Genomic DNA, 25,896 nt, shown 5'->3' with positions numbered 1-25,896 from the left:
TCTGTACAAAGAAGTTTAGCTCTCCGCCCGCCCCGCCCCTCCTCAGCACCAGGGGTGTCACTGGTGAGGCTGAAATCCCAGGCAGAAGTCAGCGGCCGCCCAGGTCCCTCATGCTTTTTGCATCCTGTGGCGAGGGTGCTTGGGGACCCGCAGAACTCAGGCGGGGACTGCTTCACGGGAAGCCCCACCCCGCCGCCACGGTTTTTCATTTCTAATGCGCAAGCGTGAGAACAGCCTTGCATGGGTGGTAGGTCGGGCATAAACTCTTGGGCTCAGGCTCCAGGCAGGCTAAGCTCTGGTGCCAGCTGTGTGGGGGAGTGCCCGGAAGGGCCAGGTGCCCGGCACCCAGAAACAGGAGTCCCCTTCATCCAGTGGGAAGTGGAGTCTCAGTCTAGTCCTCCCAGTCCCCACAGGGGGAGCCACAGGTTCCAGCTTGTTTGTTGCCAGGTGCCACTGAGAGAGCGCCTGGAATCATTCATCGAATAATCCTGCCTGTCTCTCCTCACTTTTAAACAGCCATATAGTACCATCCTTTGTTTAAACAGAGAATGTCTTTATCCCACAAGGGTAGGTAGTCCAGGAAATACTGAGATACAGGAATAATAGGATTACGTGATCAAACCTTCTCAAACAGATTTTTCTTAGTAGTCTCTAGAGCATTCAAAATACATATTCTATTTTATGTCGCCTTTCTTTCTAGTGGTCAGATTAATGAAGATTTCTAAGCTACCCCTTTTATAAATGTGCCGCTTCATCTGCTAAACGCATACTAGTTTCCACCTCTAGCCACGGGAGGGCGCACGAATCAAGTGACGTTTGGTATAACATGTTTTGGGACCTCCTTGCTTGGGTTGAGGAAAAAAACAGGGGCATCGTGGTCCTCTCATGAATGTAGAGCAGCGCTATCCAATGGAACTTTCTGCAATGATGGAAATGTCCAATATCTGTGTTGTCCAGCACGGCAGCCACTAGCCACAAGTGGATATGTAGCTAAAATGACTGAAGAAATGAAAATTTAATTTTAGTTCGTTTAACTATACATTTATTTTTATTTTTACTTTATTTTATTTTATTTTATTTTATTTTGTTTTTTTGAGACCGGGTCTTGCTCCGTCATCCAGGCTGGAGTGCAGTGGCGAAAACACGGCTCACTGCAACCTCAACCTCCTCGGCTCAAGTAATTCTCCCACCTCAGCCTCCCAAGTAACTGGGACTACAGGCCTGAGCCACTGTGCATGGACAATTGTAAATATTTTTATAGAGACAGAGTCTCCCTTGTGTTTCTCAGGCTGATCTCACACTCCCACCTCGGCCTCCCAAAGCACTGGGATTACAAGCGTGAGCCAACACACCTGGCTAATTAAAAATTTAAATAGTCACACTTGGCTACTGGCTACTACTATATTGGAGAAGAGTATTAGACTGTATAGGAATATTGATTTTTCTGAATGACTTTACAAAGTTGGCATTTAAACGATTTTGAATCTAACAACAATACCTTAAGGGTGAAGAAAACTAACATTGGTGTTCCCACCATTGACCAGCTTCTGTGTCAGGCAGACTTACATTTCCATCTCATTTAACCTTTGCTATGCCCCTCAGTGAAGGATATTAGTATGCCCATTTGATGAAGATGCAGCAGACCCAGAGAGATGAAGTAACTGGTTCAAAGTCATCAAGAAAGTCACTGAGCTAGATAAATGCATCTAACATTCATTGAGAACTTACAATATGCCAATAAATATTTCAGCAAGACACTGTTACAGACACTGGAAATTTATAATAGAAACCAATGTTAGGCTGGGCACAGTGGCTCACGCCTGTAATCCCAGCACTCTGGGAGGCCGAGGTGGGCGGATCACCTGAGGTCAGGAGTTCAAGACCAGCCTGGCCAACATAATGAAATCCTGTCTCTACTAAAAAAAACCCCCAAAACAAAAAAAACCCAGAAATTAGCCGGGCATGGTGGCGGGTGCCTGTAATCCCAGCTTCTAGGGAGGCTGAGGCAGGAGAATCACTTGAACTCGGGAGGCAGAGGTTGCAGTGAGCAGAGATCACACCACTGCACTCCAGCCTGGTAGGCAGAGTGAGACTCCGTCTCAAAAACAAAACAAAACAAAACAAAACAAAACAAAACAAAACCAGAAATAAAGAAACCAATGCTAGATATGGGGACCTTTTTAGCAGATGCTGTCATTTTGTCCTATACAGCATTTTCTGATTTATCAGAGGACAATCCATACCTTTTAGCACATTGTATTCTCAGAGGTAAAAGGTACTTCCACACTAGCCCCTTATCGCTGTCTCTGATGTATGAAATTCTCTAATCACTGTGAGCTCTGATCAAGGCAGGGAGATAATTGCATTTCATTTCCAACTCTGTCACTAACTAGGCCTATCCCCTTAAGTAGATGGTTTGCTCTTCCGGATCTACAATTTCCTCGTTTCTCAAACAATGTTTTTAGCCCAGGAGAGATCCAAAGGTTATTTCATATTTCACTGATTATGAAACTCATTCTCTTTTTCTCCCACATTTTAACATCTCTGAATTCACATTTCATCTGAAACATGTCATAGTATAGTTGGCAACATTTTTTTCTTAGTTTTATATATAAAATAATAGTGTGTCTTATAATCATGACACCTTAAACTAGATGAAATATGATCTGTGTAATTTAATAACGTCATTGAAAATATGTATCTTCATATTTATTTTAATATATCTTCAAAGTCCCCCAGAAACAAAGACAATGACCTTTTATTGTGATTCTAAATCCAATTTAGAATATTAAATTACATATGCTATAATCAGAGCTTCCCCAAGTAACCATGCAACACACAAACTCAAAAATCTCCACTGCAGGCCGGGTGTGGTGGCTCACATTTGTAATCCCAGCACTGTGGGAGGCCAAGGTGGGCAGACCATTTGAGGCCAGGAGTTCCAGACCAGGCGGGCCAATATGGAGAAACCCATATCTACTAAAAATACAGAAATTTGCTAGGCGTGGTAGCGTGCACCTGTGATCCCAGCTATTCGGGAGGCTGAGACAGGAGAATCACCCGAACCTGGGAAGCAGAGGTTATAGTGAGCCAAGATTGCACCACTGCTCTCTAGCCTGGGCGACAGAGGAAGACTCTGTCTCAAAACAACAACAACAACAACAACAAAAAACTTCACTGCAGTGTGCTCCCATGTAGAATGGAAGATCAGCAGGATTCATCTTAGGCAAAGTTGGGGGATGGGTACAATTTTGTTTCTCTTGAGTTTCCCATCCTTTTCCTTTATTTTTCTCCTTCAGGTACTCAAAGCTTTTAAGCAACTTCTCTGTGATGCCTTCTACCTTTTCTTCCCTCCCTAACCCCCATCTCTATCAGCTACACTTGAGAGTAAATTCATTCCAGGGATATTTTCTCATGAAGATTTATGACCAAGGGAATCACCTGGTATTATACCAGTGATGTGTTGTTATATGTTTAACAGCTGGCTCTCTGGTGGCGGGGGAAGGCCTGATTTGCAGCACTTGCCAATTTCTGTGGTATAAATACTCCTGCAGTGGCTGATTTCAAGCTACTGATCTGACGTTAGTCACCTCGTAAAATTCCTGAAAACTTCACAATGAGCTCTCATGAGCCAATATGATCCTTCTCCAACACATCACTGCTTGGTACAGATCTGATTATTCCATTCTTCTGCCAGAATCCTGTGATGGTTGCTGATTGGCTCCAGAGTGGATTCCAGTTTCTCCAGCTTGATATTTAAGAGGAGAAGATGATCTCATGGGTGCTGAAGCTTATGCAGTTTGGGGGCCCTCTTTAAGAGCAGTAATACAAACTTCATAGTATAACATTAGATACAAAAGTGAATAATTATTTGGAATGAGAAATCACGACACATTACAAATGTTAAAGAGCTGACAAATACCAGAAGCATCACAAAATCTGGAAAAATCACATAATATGCTTGGAAGAACTTTCCCCAGACTTGCTTCTGGCTTTGTGTGTTTGAAGCCTTAGTATTATTATTATTTTTTTTGAGACAGAGTCTCGCTCTGCCGCTTAGACTGGAGTGCAGAGGCACGATCTCAGCTCACTGCAACCTCTGCCTCCCAGGTTCAAGTGGTTCCTCTGCCTCAGCCTCTTGAATAGCTGGGATTACGGAAGCACGCCACCAAGCCTGGCTAATTTTTGTAGTTTTAGTAAAGACGGGGTTTCACCATGTTGGCCAGGCTGGTTTCAAACTCCTGACCTCAGGTGATCTGCCCGCCTCAGCCTTCCAAAGTGCTGGGATTACAGGCATGAGCCACTGCACCTGACCATAAGCCTTGTTTTTTGTCCACTACCCACATCTGGTGCCAGGTGCCCTCGGACATGATCATATTGTGATATGTCCTCTGGCAGTGGGGTGTAGGAGCATTCCTGAGAGCTATTCCTTATTTGGATGGCTAATGCATGACTTAACCATTCATGGAAATGACCGTCAAACATGTATGTTTCTCTAAACCCTAGCCAAATAGATCTCCAACTCAACTTCCCCTAGCTAGATCCCCAAAATGCCTGTAGCCACTCTAATGTCACTGAGCATAGTGGGAAGTGTATCAGTCAGGGGTCGATCTGACAAGCAGAACTGCCAGAGATCTAAAATAAGGGATTCATTATAGGGATTCGATCCTATGCCACTGTGGGGTCCAGGGGAAGAATATGTGTAAGCTGTCACCTCCGTGTTTATTGTTGAGCCTGAAGTTGCTGTAGATCAGCCAGGCCGGCATTTAGGAAGGAGAACTGCATGTGGATAACAATTGGAATGCTTGGGGACAAACTGGAACACGTGTCCAACCTCTCACCACCTCTTGTCATGGTGTCGTGTGTGGCCTGCACGATAAGCTGGTACTCTTTGCCATGGAACTACACATGCATTTGACCCAGGCTTTGAAGTCGCTGAAGGAGCTGCCCAGTGTTGCCTAAGTGAGGGATCAGATCAGTGACACACCCCCAGACTAACCTTCAGAGCTTCAAAAATATGGCCGCTGGTGTACATCTACCCTCCGCATCGCCTACAGAATGTCTCTAGTGGCCAGTGCTAACCTGGAATCACATAGAGCTGAGAACTCTGGGAAAAAGCTCCAGCTTAGCACCATGCTCTGTGCATATATTGAGATGGAGGGGAAGTTGGAATGGAGACAGTGTTTCTAACTGATTGCAGCTTAAGCATTTTACTTTTACAAATTTATTTTATTTTATTTTTGAGACAGGGTCTCACTCTGTCTCCCAGGCTGGAATGCAGCGGTGCAAGCTCGCCTTACTGCAGCCTCAATCTCCTGAGCTCAAGCAATGCTCCCGCTTCAGCCTCCCAAGTAGGTGGGACTACAGGTGCGTGCCACCATGCCCAGCTAATTTTTGTATTATTTATAGTGATGGAGTTTCACTATGTTGCTCAGGCTGGTTTCGAACACCTAGGCTCAAGTGAGCCTCCAGCCTTGGCCTCCCATAGTGCTGGGATTACAGGCATGAGCTACCGAACCTAGCCTACTTTTGCAAATTTAAACACATGGCCATGTGCATGTGCACATTGCTAGGACCTTTCCTTAAGCTTCATTATCTTCATGGTAAATCCATTGTGTTAGACAACCAATAAAATCTAGTTCCAACCTACCTCTCAACCTTATCTGATCTCCCTTTCCTTCGTTTTCTCTCTCTATCTCTCTCTGTCTCAGTCTCTCTGTCTCACACACACACACACACTCACACACACACACACAAAGACACACACATTTACTGAGCTCTTATGCACCAGGCATGTTCTAGGCGCTGGGAATCCAGAAGTGAGCAAGACACAAAACTTCCTCGCCTCGTGGAGTTTGCATTCTAGTGGGATGTCAAAGACGAAGCAAAGAACCCCATTTGTCTGTTGGCTGATTATAAGTGCCCTGGAGAAAAGTAAAGCAAAGAAGGGAGGTAGGGAGTTAGCAGGGAGGATTTTGTGGGGGTTGGTCAGAGAAGGTCTTGCTGAGAAGGTTGAGCAGAAATCTGAAGGAGGAGAGGGAGGGAGCCACGTAGCTATCTGGGGACACAATGTCCCAGGCCCAGGGAGATAGCGCAAAGTCCCCGAGGCAGGGGAGGCGAGGTGAGGTGGGTGGGCTTGTTCTATTCTTGCAGGACTGGAGCAGAGCAGGTCTGCACTGCAAGGTCATTGAGCTATGGCAATCAGTGGGCGAAGAGGTCCCCAACGTGGGTGTGGGTGGCTCAGGCAGGACCCTGTGAGCCATTAGCCTTTCTTTCCAAGTGCAACTTCGAATTTTAAAGGATCACTTGGCTTTCTATGCTGAGAGAGACTGTAGGGAGACAAGGACGGACTTAGGGGCCCCAGTTACGAGGCCTTCACAGTCATCCCAACCACTACTCTCTGCTCCGAGTTTGCCCAGCAGATCCTGCCCTGTCCTGCTTGCTTTGCTTTTGTTATTTGATCCCCACCCACCTGGATTGCTCTTCCTGCTTTCTCTTTTCTTCTCATTTATGCCAAATTTGATGTCTTGATTTGATTTAAATTTCCTGTTAAAATTTTGATAGTATAATTTTATTTTTGCAAGATTTCCTCCTAAACGTGATAAGAGACGGTAGGTGAACAGATTATGTGACAAGGTGTCTTTAAAAAGGGAGACTAGGATCTCCCCATCAGGTCCTGGAGTACTGCTTACATCCCTAAGCCTCACTCACCTCAGCCTAGTCTGGACCCTGCAGGTAGATCCCCACAGATGACATCACAAAGGGAAATTAGTAACCTTATCATGATCACCTGACAGACACTAGACAGCGTTTTAGCCAAGTGATCAAAGCAAACATCACCAGCAATGGGGCAAGTTGACGTCATGAACTTTCTGATGTGGTTCCCCGAGAAGAACACATCATCTCTTATGTGGTATCCCCATCCAAAAATGTATAACTCGGCCGGGCGCAGTGGCTCATGCCTGTAATCCCAGCACTTTGGGAGCCGAGGTGGGCAGATCACTTGAGGTCAGGAGTTCCAGACCAGACTGACCAACATGATGAAACCCTGTCGCTTCTAAAAATACAAAAAATTAGCCAGGCGTGGGTGTGGGTGCCTGTAATCCCAGCTACTGGAGAGGCTGAGGCACGAGAATTGCTTGAGCCCGGGAGCAGAGGTTGTATTCAGCCGTTATTGTGCCATTGCACTCCAGCCTGGGCGACAGAGGGAGGCGAGACTCTGCCTAAAAAAAAAATGTGCCAGCCTGGCCAACATGGCGAAAACCTGTCTCTACTAAAAGTACAAACATTAGCTGGGCGTGGTGGCGGGTGCCTGTAATCCCAGCTACTCAGGAGGCTGAGGCAGGATAATCGCTTGAACCTGGGAGGCGGCGTTTGCAGTGAGCCAAAATCGTGCCACTGCACTCCAGCCTAAGCGACAGAGCGAGACTCTGTCTTAAAAAAAAAAAAAAAAAAAAAGGGTAGGTCAATCTATTCTTGAGAAAACATCACACAAACCCAGGCTGAAGGATTTTCTGCAACATATTAACAGAACCTTTTCAGATGAAAGGAGATCAAAGAGCCATGACATGATATATGCCATGTGTATTTGTGGATTAGATCCCGGACTGGGAGAAAGTGCTAGAAAGGACATTATGGATATAATTAAAAATTTTGAATATGAGCTGTAGATTGGATAATAGTGTTATTGCACCATTAAATTTCCAAATTCTTGTGATTGAACTGTGATTATGTCAGAGAATGTTCTTGTTTTTGGGACGTACACTCTGAAGTATTTAGGGGGTAAAGGGACGTGATAAACTTACTCTCTTATAAATCAAAACTGTAGCTATCTACATTCGTCTATCATCTGTCTATCTAGAGAATGGTAAAATGTTAACAATTGATAAGTTTGGGTGAAGGGGGTATATGGAAATTCTTTGTACTATTCTTGCAACTTTTCTGCAAGTTTGAAATTATTTCACAATAAAAACTTTTTCCAAAAAGTGACTACAATTTTAAAATTCTAGATGAAGGGACTGGAGATTAGAATCTTTCTTTATAACAGGCATCTCCTTTGGTTCTGAAATAACCATGAGTGTTATCAAATAATCATCTTTCTGCAACAACAGAAAGGTTCAATCATTAATTTTTTGATAGCTTTGAACTTGCAGTTTTCATTTGCATCTTAAGTCCATTAGTTCTGTTGAAGTGGGTAATTAATAAGGTTCAAAAAAATTTAAATGTCTAACCAACTGTTCATCTTTAATTGTTTGAGAAGACTAAAATGCTCAAGGAAAAATTACTTTATGTAAAAATAGCATGTTATTAATAAGTGAAGTAACTCCGTATATAGGCCCACATTTTTTTTCTTTTAAAAAATATGTTATGGCCGGGCGCGGTGGCTCAAGCCTGTAATCCCAGCACTTTGGGAGGCCGAGACGGGCGGATCACGAGGTCACAAGATCGAGACCATCCTGGCTAACACGGTGAAACCCCGTCTCTACTAAAAAATACAAAAAAATCCAGCCGGGCGAGGTGGCGGGCCTGTAGTCCCAGCTACTCGGGAGGCTGGAGGCAGGAGAATGGCGCGAACCCGGGAGGCGGAGGCAGTGAGCTGGAGATCTGGGCCACTGCACTCCAGCCTGGGTGACAGAGCCAGACTGCCTCAAAAAAAAAAAAGTATTTTATTTATTTATTTATTTAAGCTGGTCTCCTACCAAAAGGAAATATTTCATTTTTAAACTAGAGATGGCAGAAGTTCCACCTATGCTGCTCAGGTTGCTCGTCCCTGGGCTCAAGGATCTTCCGCCGCTCCCAAAGTGCTGGGATTACAGTGGTGAACCACCACACCCAGCTGAGGCACACATTGCATGCTTTATTTATTTATTTTAACACCACTAGAATTTAGAATAGGACTTTGAATACAATAATAGTCTGTCAATTCTCAACCTTGGCTACCCACTGGAATTACCTGAGGAATTTTAAAAAATGCTGATGCTTGAGTCTTCCCCCCAAATTTTGACATAATTAGTCTGCTGTGCAGTGTGAGATGTTTAAAAGCACCCCGGATGAGCACACTGCAGTGGAGATCTTTTCTTTCTTTCTTTCTTTCTTTCTTTCTTTCTTTCTTTCTTTCTTTCTTTCTTTCTTTCAGACACAGAGTCTCGGGATCTGTCACCTAGGCTGGAGTGCAGTGGTGAGGTCTCGGCTCACTGCAACCTCTGCCTCCCAGACTCAAGTGATCCTCCTGCATCAGCCTCCTGAGTAGCTGGGACTACAGGTGCGTGTCACCACACCCGGCTAATTTTTGTATCTTTAATAGAGACGGGGTTTCACTCTGTTGGCCAGGGTTCGGCCTCAAACTCCTGACCTCAAGCCATCTGCCCACCTTGGCCTCCCAAAGTGCTGGGATTACAGGTGTGAGCCACTGTGCCCAGCGTAGTACATGACTTTTGCACATGCTCTTCTCTTGTCTCTTTGCCTGAATAGCTATTTATGTGTCCTTCAAATACCTGTCCAAGTGTCACTTCTTCAGGGAAGTCTTCTCTGACCTTTGACCTTCCTGACCATGTCACATACCCTATTAAAAACTCTCATGGATTAGCTGGGTGTGGTGGCATATGCCTGTACTCCTAGCTGCTTGGGAGGCTTAGGTGAGAGGATCACTTGAGCCTGGGAGCTGGAGGCTGCAGTAGAGCCATGATCACATCACTGCACTCTAGCCTGGATGACAGAGCAAGACGCTGTCTAAAAATATTTATATATATATATATATATATATATATATATATATATATATATATATATAAATTGCCCAGCCTGGTGGTCATGCCTGTAATCCCAGCAGACTTTGGGGGAGGCCAAGGCGGGCGGATCACCTGAGGTCAGGAGTTCAAGACCAGCCTGGCTGACATGGCTTAAAATCCTCGCTTACTGTGTCAGAAGAAGAAGGCCGGGCATGGTGGCACGTGTCTGTAATCCCAGCTCCTCGGGAGGTTGAGGCAGGAGAAGCGCTTGAACCCGGGAGGCAGAGGTTGCAGCGAGCCAAGATCGTGCCACTGCACTCCAGCCTGGGTGACAAAGGGAGACTCTACCTCAAAAAAAAATATATATAAAATAAATAAATAAATAAATAGCTCTCACAGAGCATGTGTTTGTGTGACTGTTCAAGAAATATCTGGCTTCCCTGAAGCTCCGTGAAGGACAGGACTTTAATTTAGGTCATAATTCTCTCCCCTGTTCCTGACTGTGTCTTGCATAATAATATGTTAAATTTCATTAATTTAACATATTAAATTAGGCCTGCTTCACCAGGATGATCCATGTCATGAGCCTCAACTGTTTTGCTGCTGAGTTTACTAAAATTGCATTTAGGATTTAGCGTTTGTATATAAGTGACAGTGGCTGGGAATTTTCATTTTTTAGGCCTATATCTGCCATGGGTCAGTCAGGAAACAGAAACCACATCAGTCACTTAAACAAAAATTAATATAAAGGATCTTGATCTAGGAAAGACTCAAAAGAGAACTCTAGGGTAGCAAAGGAAGGCTGAGTGAGCAAAGGAAGAGGCTGGAATTATTAAAACTTAGAAACATCGAGGAAGGGACTGGGACCCAGACCTCAGGGGGAGAGCGCGCCATCCCCTGCTGCAAGGAACTGCTGCAGTCAAGATGTAGGAAGCAGATGGGGAGCAGCAAGTCTATTTTCCCTTCCCCCGACTTACAGTCTCTATCTAGCTCCCCCTACTGGCAGAGCCTAGCAGAGAGCAGCTGGCAAAGCAGAAATGTTATGCAGAGTCCCAGCCCTGGCAAGGACCAGTTTGGAACTGGGAGACTAACGTACTATCTGGCACAAGGTCTTAGAAAAATAATCTTTTCCTACATGTACCATAGATTGTTACAATTTATATAATCCCAATTTCTCCCCTTATTAGGTGTGTATTTTTTGGATGAGTTTTTAAAATTTCTACTCTCTGTTTACTCATCTACAATAAAAGAGCAATAATCCTGTACCTATCTCATAGTGTTATTATTTGCAAGTTTCAAATAAATTCTCTGAGAAACACAGCAGTTTTGGGTGCTTTCACTTTTGGAAGGTCTTTTACAGATTGTTCTCCACTGCCATTAGTGCTTAATTTGTTGTTGCATCAACTTAAGTCACATTTATTATTTTTATAAAGAACCATCATATGTTTACCTTATCCAGAGTCAAGAAGACTAAGCCCACCTCAAACTTAACATTTCTAGAGTTGAATTCTTAATCCCTGTGCACAACCTTTACCTTATTTCCCTGCACAGTTGTCCTTATCTCAGTAAAGGGCAATGTCAACCAACTCATTATTCAACCAGAAACCTTGGAGTCATGCTTGATCTTTTAAAAAAAGTTTATTTATGTACGTATTTATTTATTTTAATTTTATTTTTTTTGAGATGAAGTCTCTTGCTTTTGTCACCTAAGCTGGAGTGCAATGGTGCAATCTCTGCTCACAGCAACCTCCATCTCCAGAGTTCAAGCGATTCTCCTGCCTCAGCCTCCTGAGTAGCTGGGATTACAAGTGTCCGCCACCACACCTGGATAATTTCTGGTTTTTTTTTTTTTTAGTAGAGACAGGGTTTCACCGTGTTAGCCAGGATGGTCTCGATCTCCTGACCTCGTGATCCGCCCTTCTCGGCCTCCCAAAGTGCTGGGATTACAGGCTTGAGCCACCGCGCCCGGCCAATTTCTGTGTTTTTTTAGTAGAGACGAGGTTTCACCATGTTGGCCTGGCTGGTCTCGAACTCCTGACCTCAGGCCATCCACCCACCTCAGCCTCCCAAAGTGCTGGAATTACAGGTGTGAGCCACCAAGCCCGGCCAAAAAGTTTATTTTTTAATGATTATGCATGTTGTGAGTCATCAGCCATCCAATTATAAGTGCCTGTTTCATCGAAGTCCTTCAGAATGATTTCTTAAAATTTAAATCACAAATGGCAGTATAACTTTTCTTTCTTTTTCTTTTTTTTTTGAGACAGAATCTTGCACTGTCGCCTGGGCTAGAGTTCAGTGTCACCATCTCAGCTCACTGCAACCTCCACCTCCCAGGTTCAAGTGATTCTGCTTGCCTCAGCCTCCCAAGTAGGTGGGATTACAGGCACCCACCACCATGCCCGGCTAATTTTTTTTTGTATTTTCAGTAGAGACAGGATTTCACTATTTTGGCCAGGCTGGTCTCGAACTCCTGACCTTGTGATCTGCCCACCTCAGTCTCCCAAAGTGCTGGGATTACAGGCATGAGTCACTGCGCCTGACCAATATTTCTTTCTAGAATAGTCTTTACATTTCTTTCTTTTTCTTTTTTTGCCATTTTGATCTAGAGGTGTTTAGTGATTTTTTAACTGTTAAAGACACAAACAAATCTATTAGTATTTGGTGAATGTGGGTTTTCCTTTTTAGCAATTTCTTTTGATTCTACCTCTAAAATGTATCTTGAGAGCCCTCCAATTCCTTCCATCTTCATGGCCACCAGCCCAGTCCCAGCCACCATTAACTTTCACCTGATCAGAGCCACAGGCTCCTACCTGGTCTTCCCACCACCACTCATGAATATTCCAATCAATTTCTCATAAAACATCAAGGGATAGTTGATTAATATTCTTCTCTTCATTAACTCTTCTTATGCCTTTCCATTGTACCTTGAATGAAGTCCAAACTCCTTATCATAGTCTCTAAGGCCTTATGTGATTGGACTCCTGCTTACATCTCAGGGACGTTTCATATCAAACTTCCCTTTGCTCACTGTGCACCAAGAACATTCTGATCTTTCAGATCACTGAGCTTGCCCATTTTTATTCCACCTCAGGGTCTTTGAACTTACTGTTCTCTTTCAGCCTCCCCACAATCCCAACCCCATCCCTCCTTCTCTTCCTTTGAGTCTCAGTTTAAATGTCATTTTCCCGGGGAGACCTTTGTCAATCACCCTATCTAAGTCAGTTGATGGCCTTCCCTATTACTTTCTAGGCTAATTTCATACTCCACTTTCTTCGTAGTACTTATCACACTGCATAAATTTTCTTTGTTTATTTACTTTTGTCAGTATTCCTTGCTAGAAAGTAAGTGCCAAAATTCTAGAATCTTTTGTGTCTTGTTCACGGTCTTGAACCTATTATCTGGCATGGTGTTTGTCCCATAGCAGGTACTCAACACCCCCCTCCATCTGGCAGGCTGGAAATTGAGCAGGGAGAATGAGGGAAGACTGTTTCAGGTGGCCGAGATGATGGTCTGGCTGCTCTTCCTACCCAGGCATGGGCAAAGCCCAAGTCCTACAGGTGGGGAATGCGTCAGCTTGGGCTCATGTACTTATGGTTCTTTTTTTCCACTGGGGGCGGGGAGGAACTACAAGATGTCAGAGGAAGCTGACCAGAGTCACCAGAGTGACCAGAGTCACCTATACAAGTTCCCTTTGCTGCCAAATGAATAAAAGGAAAAAGAAGATTGCAGCCGGGCACGGTGGTTTATGTCTGTAATCCCAGCACTTTGGGAGGCTGAGGTGGGTGGGTCACCTGAAGTCAGGAATTCGGGACCAGCTCACAACACGGTGAAACCCCTGTCTCACCAAAATACAAAAAAAAAAAAAAAAGAGCCAGGCATGGTGGTACAAGCCTGTAGTCCTAGCTACTCAGAAGGCTGAGGCAGAAGAATTGATTGGGCCCAGGAGGCAGAGGTTGCAGTGAGCCGAGATTGCGCCACTGCACTCCAACCTAGGCCAGAGTGAGACTCCCTCTAAAAAAAAAAAAAAAAAAAGATTACTAACATCTTTAGGAGACATGTAGAACGTAAGCTGTAGAGGAGTATGGATGGACTTGGAAACTAGTTTGCAGACTACTGTGGTAATCCAGCGAGGATGTGCTTTGGGTGGGGTAGCAGCAGCAGAGATATAAGAAGTGGTTGAATTTGAGATGTACCAGAAAGATCTTGTAACGATGTTATGTCATTCTTAGTTTGATTTTTGTTCTGTGAACTGAGGACCCCCATCCACTCTGCCCTGATTGTCTATTTACATTCTCTGAGGTTTATATATCTATGGGACTCTTGAGTAAGTTTCTGTTTTCTTTTTTTTTTTTCTTCCTTCTTCTTCTTCTTCTTCTTTTTTTTTTTTTTTGGGACAGACAGGATCTCATTCTGTTGCCCAGGCTGGAGTGCATTGGTGTGATCATGGCTCACTGCAGCCTTGACCTCCTAGGCTCAGGGGATGGACCTGCCTCAGCCTCCCTAGTTAGTAGCTGGGACTACAGGTGCATGCACCACACCTGGCTAATTTTTGTATTTTTTTGTAGAGACAGAGCTTCACCATGTTGCCCAGGTTGGTCTTGAACTCTTGGGCTCAAGTGATCCTCCCGCCTCTGCCTCCCAAAGTGCTGAGATTAAAATCGTGAGCCACCACGCCCAGCCAGGCAAGTTTCTTAAAACGTCCAAGGCTTAGGGTACTCATCTGTAAATTGCAGCAATATTGTGGTGTGGATTTCCTGGCAATACCAATGGGTAGCTTGGGAGTTTAGGTCTCCCCCGAATAATCTTCGCTGGATGTGCTTATTCTTAAATATAGACAACTGACATCTTCTCAATATTTTGAAATTGCTGTGCAAACACAAATTCAAACAGATAGCTATTTCTAGACACTACATGGAAATTTAGAAGCAGCTATTGTGTGGATATGAAGAAAGTTATTTTAACACAACTTAAATCAACTAGCCTAGTGCTCTGATAGGCACTGGAAAATGTGACTTTCTAACACTTTCACCTTATTAATTATTGAAGAAATAATTAAAATGAAAACCAGAATTAATTTCTCACCCAAATTAAAAAAGATAGAAAACAAAACAAAATGAACAACTACAGAAACCTGGGACCTTTGAGGCTTTGGTGAAATGACCACTCAGACAATGTTGATGGGTGTGTAAACTGGTAGGAAAGCCTTTGTGTGGGTTGGTGATGTGTATTGGTCCTCAATGATATTCACACCTTTTGATCCAATTGCTCTGCTTCATGAGAATGTTATATGGAATAATCCTAAAGTTGGAGAGACCTTTATGCTTATGAAGGATTTTTTGTTCATTTTCTCTGGACTGTGAACCATTTATTTCCAAAGTATAAATAAATTTGCTATCTGAGAAAAGACGCTGCCCAGGTGATGAGGGCCCCAGCCTCTCCAGGTCCCCTTCCCAATTGCTCTGCAGTCCAAACCCAGTCCCCCTCAGAAATGAGTCTTGGCTGTCAGAGTCTGGGAAATAGTTGAGAAGAACCAGCCCACTCCCGTCTGCTGCTGCGATTCTAGCACAGCTTGGGCCCAGTTCTGGCCAGGTCCCAAGCTGGCCTGGTGCTCACCCTCTCTGTTTGACCATGTTCCAAAGGGAGGGGCGGAAGCTACAAGTCCCTGACCTGGCCACACCACATGGTCATGCCCAGGTGACTCCCGGTCCACTGCTCCCAGCTGCCATGAAGAGCCAGCCACCCAGGTCCCCTGAGCTACTGCCAAGTGTTAGTTGAGAGTGGCCTGCTTTCAAGCTGCTCCCCTTGGCTGGTCACTGCTGCCTCTGGGCCAAAAAGTACTCCTCCTCGGCATTGTCATCTTACTCCTGCTGGCTGCTTCAGAGCAGTGGCTCCAGGTGGGAACTGGAGCCTAGCCTCTTCAAGGGTTCAGAGCTGTCATCACCTCTGGAGTGCAGGGCTTTAAGGATATTCCTGAGAGGCAGAGCAGGAATTCCAGCCAGTTCAGGTGGCTGATCTGATCACCCAGCAAAGTGCCGACTTCCTTCCAAATGCCAGCAATGGAGGCAGTGAGGCTGGAGGGTCTGGAGATCAGGAGGAACTCAGAGAAGTCCAAACTGAAGGTGAGAAGCCCACCAAGGAAGAGGCTCCTAAGTGCCCCAGGAGCAGCCCTGTGTCCTGGAAATGAAAGATTTCCCCCGACGTGGACAAATGGTGACTTTCACATACAGCAAAGAGAGGGAAGAGCCCCAGAAACATGAGTGGTTGCAGGTGGAACATGCTGTCGATGGAGTCCTGGAAGCCAAGATCAGCCTTCTGCTGGAATGTCTGGGTGAGGGTTCAGCGAATGCCACCAATGAGCAAGGTCTCCAGCACCAAGGTGAAGCCCTCCACATTGGGCTGTGTGGACTTGAAGGTGAACATGGAGACCCCCGGCGATGAGGAGGATCACAAGGACCAGTGCCATTGCAACTCCTCCAGCTTGAAGAACAGAGAGAAGATTGAAGATGAAGAGGACAGCTAAAGATTTGGTTATTGTGAAGCTCCAGTTGGACAACCCCATGTCAGGTGCTGTTGCCAGTGCTGTGGGAGCCACTCTTCTGAGGTAGTAGGTCCATCTCAACACCACAAGGGTCTTGTGGCTGGATCATTCAACCAGCGCCCTTCATTGTGGAAGGCGATGCCTGCCAGTGCAGAAGCATAGTCAACACTGCCTTCCACACAAAGGTCACAAGAGGGCCCATCTCCCTATCCATGGAAGCTGCTACGCCCTAGCTCCTGGATCAGTGCGAGCAGGCACCTCTCTTAAAGACAGTTTGTAGGAAGAGCCGATTGAGGTAGCCTATGATTTTCAACAAGAACGTCACCTAGCTAGAGAAGTCTTCTTCACCTCCATGATTCAGAACCATCAGCAGAGCCCCAGGCAGAGTTCTCACCAAAGGGGCTGGTAGCCTGAGCCAACCCCTTCAGCAGTTAACTGGGTGCAGGGCGCACAGGTCCCCAGGTCTGCTCTGACTGGGATGCCTACTTTTAAAGGTTGATTACATCATATACCTAATTTTTCAACAACAGCAAAGGAATTATAATTCATTTGCCAGATCAAATGGACTATTACCCAGCCATTAAACATGGTAACATATACGAAAATACACTTTTTTTTTTTTTTTTTTAAATAGAGACAGAGTCTTGATCTGTCGTCCAGGCTAGAGTACAGTGGCACGATCTTGGCTCACTGCAACTTCCTTCTCCTGGATTCAAGCAATTCTCCTGCCTCAGCCTCCCGAGTAGCTGAGATTACAGGCACATGCCACAACACTTGGCTAGTTTTTGTATTTTTAGGAGACGGGGTTTCGCTATGTTGACCAGGCTGGTCTTGAACTCTTGACCTCAAGTGACCCGCCTGCCTCGGCCTCCCAAAATGCTGGGATTATAGGTGTGAGCCACTGTGCCTGGCCGAAAATATACTTGTTTAATACAAATTAAAAAGCGGGCTGCAAAACTGTCCATATGTATTAATTATAACCATATAGAGAAATCTGGGCAGATAAAAAGATTGGGAATAGACCAGGCTCCGTGGCTTACACTTGTAATCCCAGCACTTTGGGAGGCTGAGGCGGGCAGATCACTTGAGGTCAGGAGTTCGAGACCAGCCTGGCCAACATGGTGAAACCCTGTCTCTACTAAAAATACAAAAAATTAGCCGGGTATGGTGGTGGGCGCCTGTAATCCCGGCTAGTTGGGAGACTGAGGTAGGAGAATCGCTTGAACCCAGGAGGCGGAGGTTGCAGTGAGCTGAGATTACACCATTGCATTCCAGGCTGAGCAACAAGAGTGAAACTTCGTCTCAAAAAACTTAAAAAAAAAAATTGGAAATAAAAATACTAAAAAAGCTTATAGTAGTTATATTTAGGTAGTATAATTATGGGTGACATGTCTTCTTCTTTCTAACATTCTGAGTTCCCCTAATGATTTTGCATTAATAGAAATGCTTGGTGTAGTATGCATCACTCACATATCCGGAGTGAGCGCTGGCTGTTGGCTAGAGTGATGAAGGTGACTGAGTTACATGTCTCTGGAAGGGCATCCTGGCCTTGTCCACAAGGTGATGACTGCATGGGTCCCAGGAAAGTGCAAGCACTTTCTTTTTTTTAAATTATAGTTTTTAGCCAGGTGCAGTGGCTCACGCTTGTAATCCCAGCACTTTGGGAGGCTGAGGCGGCCGGATCACTTGAGGTCAGGAGTTTGAGACCAGACTGGCCAACATGGCAAAACTCTGTCTCTACTAAAAATAAAAAAATTAGCCAGGCGTGGTGGCACACGCCTGTAATCTCAGCTACTGGGGAGACTGAAGCAGGAGAATCGCTAGAACCCGGGAAGCGGAGGTTGCAGTAAACTAGGATTGCATCACTGCACTCCAGTGTGGGCGACAGTGAGACTTTGTCTCAAATAAATAAATAAATAAATAAATAATAAATAAATTATAATTTTAGTGCTTAAATCATTCTTTATATATGTGTAATATATATATACACATTTTTTTTTTTTGAGACGCAGTTTTGCTCTTGTTGCCCAGGCTGGAATGCAATGGCGTGATCTTGGCTCACAGCAACCTCCGCCTTTCAGGTTCAAGCGATTCTCCTGCCTCAAGCCTCCCGAGTAGCTGGAATTGCAGACATGCGCCACCATGCCCGGCTAATTTTGTGTTTTTAGTAGACACAAGGTTTCTCCATGTTGGTCAGGCTGGTCTCAAACTTCTGACCTCAGGTGATCCGCCTGCCTCGGCCTCCCAAAGTGTTGGGATTACAGGCGTGAGCCGCTGTGCCGGGCCTATATGTATAATAAATTATATCTTACTCAGAAAAATGCATAAAATGTTTTGTTTTACATTTAAATAAACATCATATAAAGTTCTTTAGACTGGAGGCTCACAGTAATGAACAGACATTGGGCATTTCATAGTTTCCCTGTGGTGCTCTACCCTGACTTAATTTGCCTTCTGTCATCAGAGGTGACCACTATCTATCATTCTGTGAATACTTTTTATGGCTTTACTATCCACTATTTATCACCAAGCAGTGTTTCACTTAATGTTGCCTCTTTTGCACTTTCCATGAAAGGAAGTAAATGGATTGGCATCTCTTTGTTTCTTTCCCCCTAGTATATTTCACACCCGCTGGTGTCTGAGTCTTGGACAACCCAATTTGCTCATCCATTCCATTTATTATAGTCTTTGGCTTCCTTTGATTTTATGTTCTTCTCTTATGAAAAATGTTGCTCGAATCATACTCAAGTTTGCAAGTGCCTATACATAACAATTTTTCTACATTAGAGAAAATTTGTTGGGTTGTAGGTTCTGGGAAACTTCAAGATTACCAGAAATTTCTAATACAGTGTATGAGTTGACCCTTCCACCATTCTTGCACATGTGTCTATTTATTCCATATAATTGGCAACATTGGAATGATCTAATGTTTTAATGAATTATTTTTGTCTATCTCATGTTTGTGAAATGGGATCATCTTGTGTTTTTATTTTGGTTTTTACTAATTAACTGTGAGGTTAATAAATTTTCATGTATAGTCTTTGAACTTCTGTGAAACAGTTTCCAGTCAACGTCTTACGTTTAGTTCATTTGTTTGTTAGTTTCTCCCAATTTCGTTATATACTCTTATTATTTCTGTGAAGGTTTGCTGTGGACCTGTTTTCAACTCATTAAATAAAAAGGAGTCCTATTGCTGGATCATAGTGTATAGTGTCTTTATTACTGTAGTGCAAGCACTTTCCAAGTGTCATGTTTGTTATTTCCCCATTGTCCAAGGCAAGTCACTTGGACAAGCTCAAGAATCAGAGTGAAGAGAACCCCCCACGGCAGGGATATAGGGAGGGGAATGATGGCACCCATTTTGAAAACAATCTATTGCAGTTATCATAGACCATAGTAGCTGCTCAGAATCAGGATGATTTAGGCTAGGAAATAAATAAAAACGGCCAGCCCATGGCTTCTGCGTCCCTCTAAGAAAAAGTTCAAAGTCCTTAGCTCTAATACATGACTACCTGCTACGTGTTATCTCACTATATGCCTTCTCCCCACTTCAAAACTATAGAGAATGGGCACACTGAGCTTTTTTTTACGGGGAATGCACCTTGCTATTTCACACCCTGTATCATTGCTCCTGCTGCTTCAACTGGAATATAATCCTCCACTCTGAGTCTCACAGACTAACCCACCACTGATCTTTGAAAATCTTTAGAGACACAACAGGATTTACCTCCTCAAAGAAGCCTACTCTCTGCTTTGGATAGAATTAAACATTCATTTCTTTGGAAGTTATAGAGCCACATGAAGTTATTTTTGTTTTAGTTTTTTGAGACAGAGTCTTGCTCTGTCACCCAGGCTGGAGTGCAGCGGCGTGATTGCAGCTCACTGCAGTCTCCACCTCTTAGGCTCAAGCGATCCTCCCTCCACAACCTCCCGAGTAGCTGGGACCACAGGCACGCGCCACCATGCCTGGCTAAATTTTTATTTTTAACATCTTGCTATGTTGCCCAGGCTGGTCTCGAACTCCTGGGCTCAAGTAATCCTCCCGCCTCGACCTCCCAAGGTTCTAGGCTTGCAGGTGTAAGCCTTAGTGCTGGCCCAGATTTTTGATTTTGCACCTAAATAACTTTAGTGCTCATTTGTTAACATGCCCATCTCCCTTTTGGTAGACTTTAAGATCCTCAAAGATAGGCACTATATCTTTCTTATATTTATATTTTCCTTCCTTCCTTTTTTCCTTCCTTCCTTCCTTCCTGCCTGCTTGCCTGCCTGCCTGCCTGCCTGCCTTCCTAGATGGAATCTCGCTCTGTCATCCGGGCTAGAGTGCAGTAGCATGATCTTGGCTCACTGCAACCTCCGCCTCCCGGGTTCAAGCAATTCTCCTGCCTCAGCCTCCTGAGTAGCTGGGATTATAGGCGCCCACTACCACGCCTGGTTAATTTTTGTATTTTTCGTAGAGACGGGGTTTCGCCATATTGGTCAGGTTGGTCTTGAACTTCTGACCTTAGGTGATCTGCCCACCTCAGCCTCCCAAAGTGCTGGGATTACAGGCATGAGCCATTGTGCCCTGGCTTTCTCTTCTCTTTCTCTTTCTCTTTCTTTCTCTCTTCCTTCCTTCCTTCCTCTCTTTCTCTTTCTTTCCTTCCTTCCTTCCTTCCTTCCTTCCTTCCTTCCTTCCTTCATTCCTTCCTTCCTTCCTTCCTGTCTTTCTTTCTTTCTTTCTTTCTTTCTTTCTTTCTTTCTTTCTTTCTTTCTTTCTTTCTTTCTTTTTCTTTCTTTCTTTCTTTCTTTCTCTCTCTCTCTCTCTCTCTTTCTTTCTTTCTTTCTTTCTTTCTTTCTTTCCTTCCTTTCTTCTTTCCTTCTTTCTCTTTCTTCTTTCCTTCTTTCTTTCTTTTCTTTCTTTTTTCCTTTCTTTCTTCTCTCTCTCTCTCTCTCTTTCTTTCGACAGTCTTGCTCTGTCACCCAGGCTACAGTGTGGTGGTACAATCTCGGTTCATTGCAGCCACGACTGCCCAGGCTCAAGCGATCCTCCTGCCTCAGCCTCCCGAGTAGCTGGAACTACAGGCATGCACCACCATACCTGGCTAATATTTTGTATTTTTAGTAGGGTTGGGGTTTCGCCATGTTGCCCAGGTAGTCTGGAATACCTGGGCTCAAGTGATCCTCTCACCTCAGCCTTCTAAAGTGCTGGGATTACAGGCATGACCCACTGGGTGCAGACTTATATTCATATTTCTAGAGTCTGGTAGCTGGCAATTGTTGGATGAATGTTGTGATAAATTGTTTAAATATACATATTTTAAGATATGGGGTCTTACCAAGTTGCCCAGACTGGTGACAAACTCTTGGGCTCAAGCGATTCTCCTGCCTTAGCCTCCTGAGTAGCTAGGATTACAGACACAAGCCAACACTCGTGAGTTTAATATACATTTTTCAGTTACTAGAAAAACCAGGCATTTTCATCTGTACATTTACTATTTAAACATTTTTCTCATGGGATAATTTAATCACTGGTGAAATTACGCATGTTTCCATATACATATTCATATTTGCATTTGTCTCATGGGATAAAAATTTACTTTTATTTCCATAAGTTATACATAATTGTAGGATCGTGTGTATGAAGAGACCAAAACATATCTTCAAATTGCATATACGTTTATTTACTTTGCTATAAACAGGTACTATGAACTCTCACCTGGTTTCCTTAGCTCTCATGGAGGTCTTGTCTTTTCTTTTCCTTCCTTCCTTCCTTCCTTCCTTCCTTCCTTCCTTCCTTCCTTCTTTCCTTTCTCTCTCTTTCTCTTTTTGACAGGGTCTTGCTCTCACCCAGGCTGGAGTGCAGTGGTGCGATCTCTGCTCACTGCGATCTCCGCCTCCTGGGTTCAAATGATTCTCCTGCCTCAGCCTCCCAAGTAGCTGGGATTACAGGCACTTACCACCATGGCAGAGCTAATTTTTGTATTTTTAATAGAGACAGGGCTTCGCCATATTGGCCAGGCTGGTCTCGAACTCTGGACCTCAGGTGATCCACCGACCTCGACCTCCCAAAGTGCTGGGATTACAGGTGTGAGCCACTGCACCCGGCCCATATTTTCACTCGTGGATAGTTGTTCAAATTGATGTTTTGGCAGAGGTGGTGGTGGGGCAGTCATTGGAGAGTCCTATTCCACCATCTTGCTCCAACTTCCCCCATTTTATTTGCTTTGTGAAACAACAAGCTTGAAATACTGAAAATTTTATAGCAAACTTTGTGAGAAAGAAACCTACTACTACTTAACACTGAAAATAGAAATATATAGCTTTGGGCCAGGCGCAGTGGCTCACTCCTGTAATCCTAGCAATTTGGGAGGCTGAGGCCGGTGGATCAGCTGAGGTCAGGAGTTCAAGACCAGGCTGGCCAACATGGTGAAGCCCTGTCTCTACTAAAAATACAAAAATTAGCCAGGCATGGTGGCAGGTGCCTGTAATCCCAGCTACTTGGGAGGCTGAGTCAGGAAAATCGCTTGAGCCTGGGAGGCGGAGGTTGCAGTGAGCCAAGATCATGCCACTGCACTCTAGCCTGGGCAACAGAGTGAGACTCTGTCTCAAAAAAAAAAATATATATATATATATATATATGTATGTATGTGTGTGTGTATATATATATAGCTTTGCAGCCCTAACAGAAACAAAACTCAGCTTGACATATTAAATGTAGAAATCACTATGTAGGTAGAAAATTTTAAACTTTGTCAAGTTTCTTTAGAATGGGCACCCATTAAGAGTTATAACAACATTTAAATTCAGAAAATCAATCATCTCAAAAAATTTTAACAGTTCAAGTATTTTTCATAATTATGTTTGTGAAAGAAATGAAAATGTAAAGCCCAGGAAGCAGGGTGATACTATTGCTAGTTATAATTTCTATTTTTAACACCCTAAATTTCTTAGTTCTCATTTCTTCTTGCATTTCAGCTTGTGGTTGGCTTTGCAAAGCTAACATTTTCTTTGGTGACAGTTTTTAAAACATAAGCCAGAAGACTGGTCAGGAGCTTCTCCATTCCATAAAACATCTGAGAACTTTAAAAAAAAAAAAGGTATTTCAATTGGACTAAGAAGATAAAGTAATGTGATATTTTGATAGGTGCTTATTTTTGTTTTGTTTGTTTTTAACTTCTAGACCTATCCCGATGTTTTCCAGGATCCTCAGAACATACGGGTGGCCTTTTCTTTTAAAAATATATATAAACCTGGTCGAGTGTGGTGGCCTATGCCTGTAATCAGACTGAGATGGGAGGACTGCTTGAGCCCAGGAATTTGACACCATTCTGGGCAGCATAGTGGGACCCTGTCTCTACAAAAAATAAAAAATTAGCCCAACATGGTGGCACATGCCTGTGGTCCCAGCTACTTGAGAGGCTGTGGCAGGAGGATCACTTGAGCCTGGGAGTTTGAGACTGCAGTGAGCTATGATCACGCTACTGCACTCCAGCCTGGGTGACAGAGCAAGATACTGTCTCTAAGAAAAAAAAAAGTTGGGGGAGGGCAGTGTTTCTTTTATTACAGTCTCTTTCAGCAGGAAAACAAAAGCTTTCCCAGAAGCGTCCTAGGAGATTTCCTCCCTTCATCTTCTTGGCCAGTGTTGGGTAACGTGGCCATTATTAGATGCAGGGGGTCTGGGAAAGTGGATAAGAGGAGTAGAATAGCTAATGTCAGAGTGTTTCCCAAATAAAATGGGAGTTGTATCAATAAACAGAAGGTTTGTGGAGGAGGTGGGGATGAGATGGCAGTTAGGCAGGCAAAGTACATCACCCGCCATGATGCAATATTCGTGTAGCTAAAAACTTGTAATGCAGTTAGATAGAATGAATATGTTCTAGTGTTCCATAGCACAGCAGGGTGACTGTAGTTAATGATATAGTGTGGATATTTGTTCCCACACAAATCTCATGTGGAATTGTAATCCCCAATGCTGGAAGTGGGGCCAGTGGGAGGTGATTGGATCATGGGGGCAGAGTCCTCATGAATGGCTTAGGCCATCCCCTTCATGATCTGGTTGTTTAAAAGCATGTGACTGACCGGGTGCAGTGGCTCATGCCTGTAATCCCAGCACTTTGGGAGGCTGAGACAGGTGGATTGCCTGAGCTCAGGAGTTCGAGACCAGCCTGGGTAACATGGTGAAACCCCATCTCTACTAAAATACAAAAAAATTAGCCAGGTGTACTGGTATGTGCCTGTATCTCAGCTACTCGGGAGGCTGAGGCAGCAGAATTGTTTGAACCTGGAAGATGGAGGTTGCAGTGAGGCAAGATCGTACCACTGCACTCCAGCCTGGGCGACAGAGTGAGACTCCTTCTCCAAGAAAATAAAAAAGCATGTGGCAACTCTCTCCCGATTCTCTCTTGCTTGCTCCTGCTTTTGCTATGTGACATGCTTATTTCCCCTTCACCATCTGCCATGATTGAAAGCTCCCTGAGGCTTCACTGGAAGCCAAGTAGATGCCAGCACCATGCTTCCTGCAGAACCGTGAGCCAATAAAACCTTTTTCCTAGTCTCAGGTATTTCTTTATAGCAATGCAAGAACAGCCTAATGCAGTTAACAGTAATTTATTTTATACTTCAAAATAGCTAGAAGAGATTTGAAGTGTTCCCAATACAAAGAAATGATAAATATTTGAGGTGATTCACACCCTGATTTGATCATTACACGTTGTATGCATGTATCAAAATATCATGGACCTATCCCATAAATAAGTGCAATTATTGTGTATCAATAAAAATGTTTTGCTTGGGCTTGGTGGCTTATGCCTGTAATTTCAGCACTTTGGGAGGCTGGGGCTGGTGATTCACTTGAGTGCAGGAATTTGGGACCAGCTTGAGTAACATGGTGTAAAAGTCCCCACAAAAAATACAAAAATTAGCTGAGTGTGATAGCATGCACCCAGGTACTCAGGAGGCTGAGGTGGGAGGATCACTTGAGCCCAGGAGGTGGAGGATGCAGTGAGCAAAAATCTCACCACCGCACTCCAGCCTGGGTGACAGAGCAAGACCCTGTCTCAAAAAAGTTTTAATGGTAAATTACATTTGAATATCAGTCAAAATGGTGACAGCAATTTTTCTATAGTCCCTTACTACTAAAGTGGGATCCCTGGTGAGCAGAATGGGTGTACCCTGAAAGCGTTAGAAATGCAGAATCAGGGTCCACCCTCAACCTACTGAATTAGAATTTGCAGTTTAACAAGAAGTCCAGGTGATTCCTATGCATATTAAGGTTTGAGATGCTCTAGCTGAGGTGACTCAGTACAATATGCCTAAAATACTCTAGATCAAGCAATTTGCTCTTGTGAAATAGGAACAAATTGGCATCAGTACTCACAAACACAGAAAATAAAAGTCCAAATATAAGAACAGTGGACAAAAATCAGAAAACTTTGAAATGCTGTAAATGTGAGCATAATGCAATAGATGCAGGAGAAGAAAAGAGATTTTTTTTCGGTCAAGTGGAATGAGACTTACCTGATGGCTATTGTATCACACCCTAATGTCATATTTATGATTACATTCAGTAATATTAAGTTTCTTACAGCATATAAAAGTGCCATTTAATAAGTCTTCACCAGCAAAGATGGAATAAGCAAGCATTCAAACTGA

At 44.0% G+C, this 25,896-nt stretch overlaps 1 pseudogene; it reads right to left on the bottom strand.

Moving 5' to 3' along the window:
• Window positions 1–14,329: 14,329 nt before the first annotated feature.
• LOC110742181 lies at window positions 14,330–16,862 on the bottom strand (annotated as a pseudogene).
• Window positions 16,863–25,896: the final 9,034 nt, after the last annotated feature.

Source organism: Papio anubis, chromosome X, assembly GCF_008728515.1.
Source record: "Papio anubis isolate 15944 chromosome X, Panubis1.0, whole genome shotgun sequence".
Lineage (NCBI taxonomy): Eukaryota > Metazoa > Chordata > Mammalia > Primates > Cercopithecidae > Papio > Papio anubis.
This window is presented reverse-complemented; position numbering and strand designations above follow the sequence as displayed.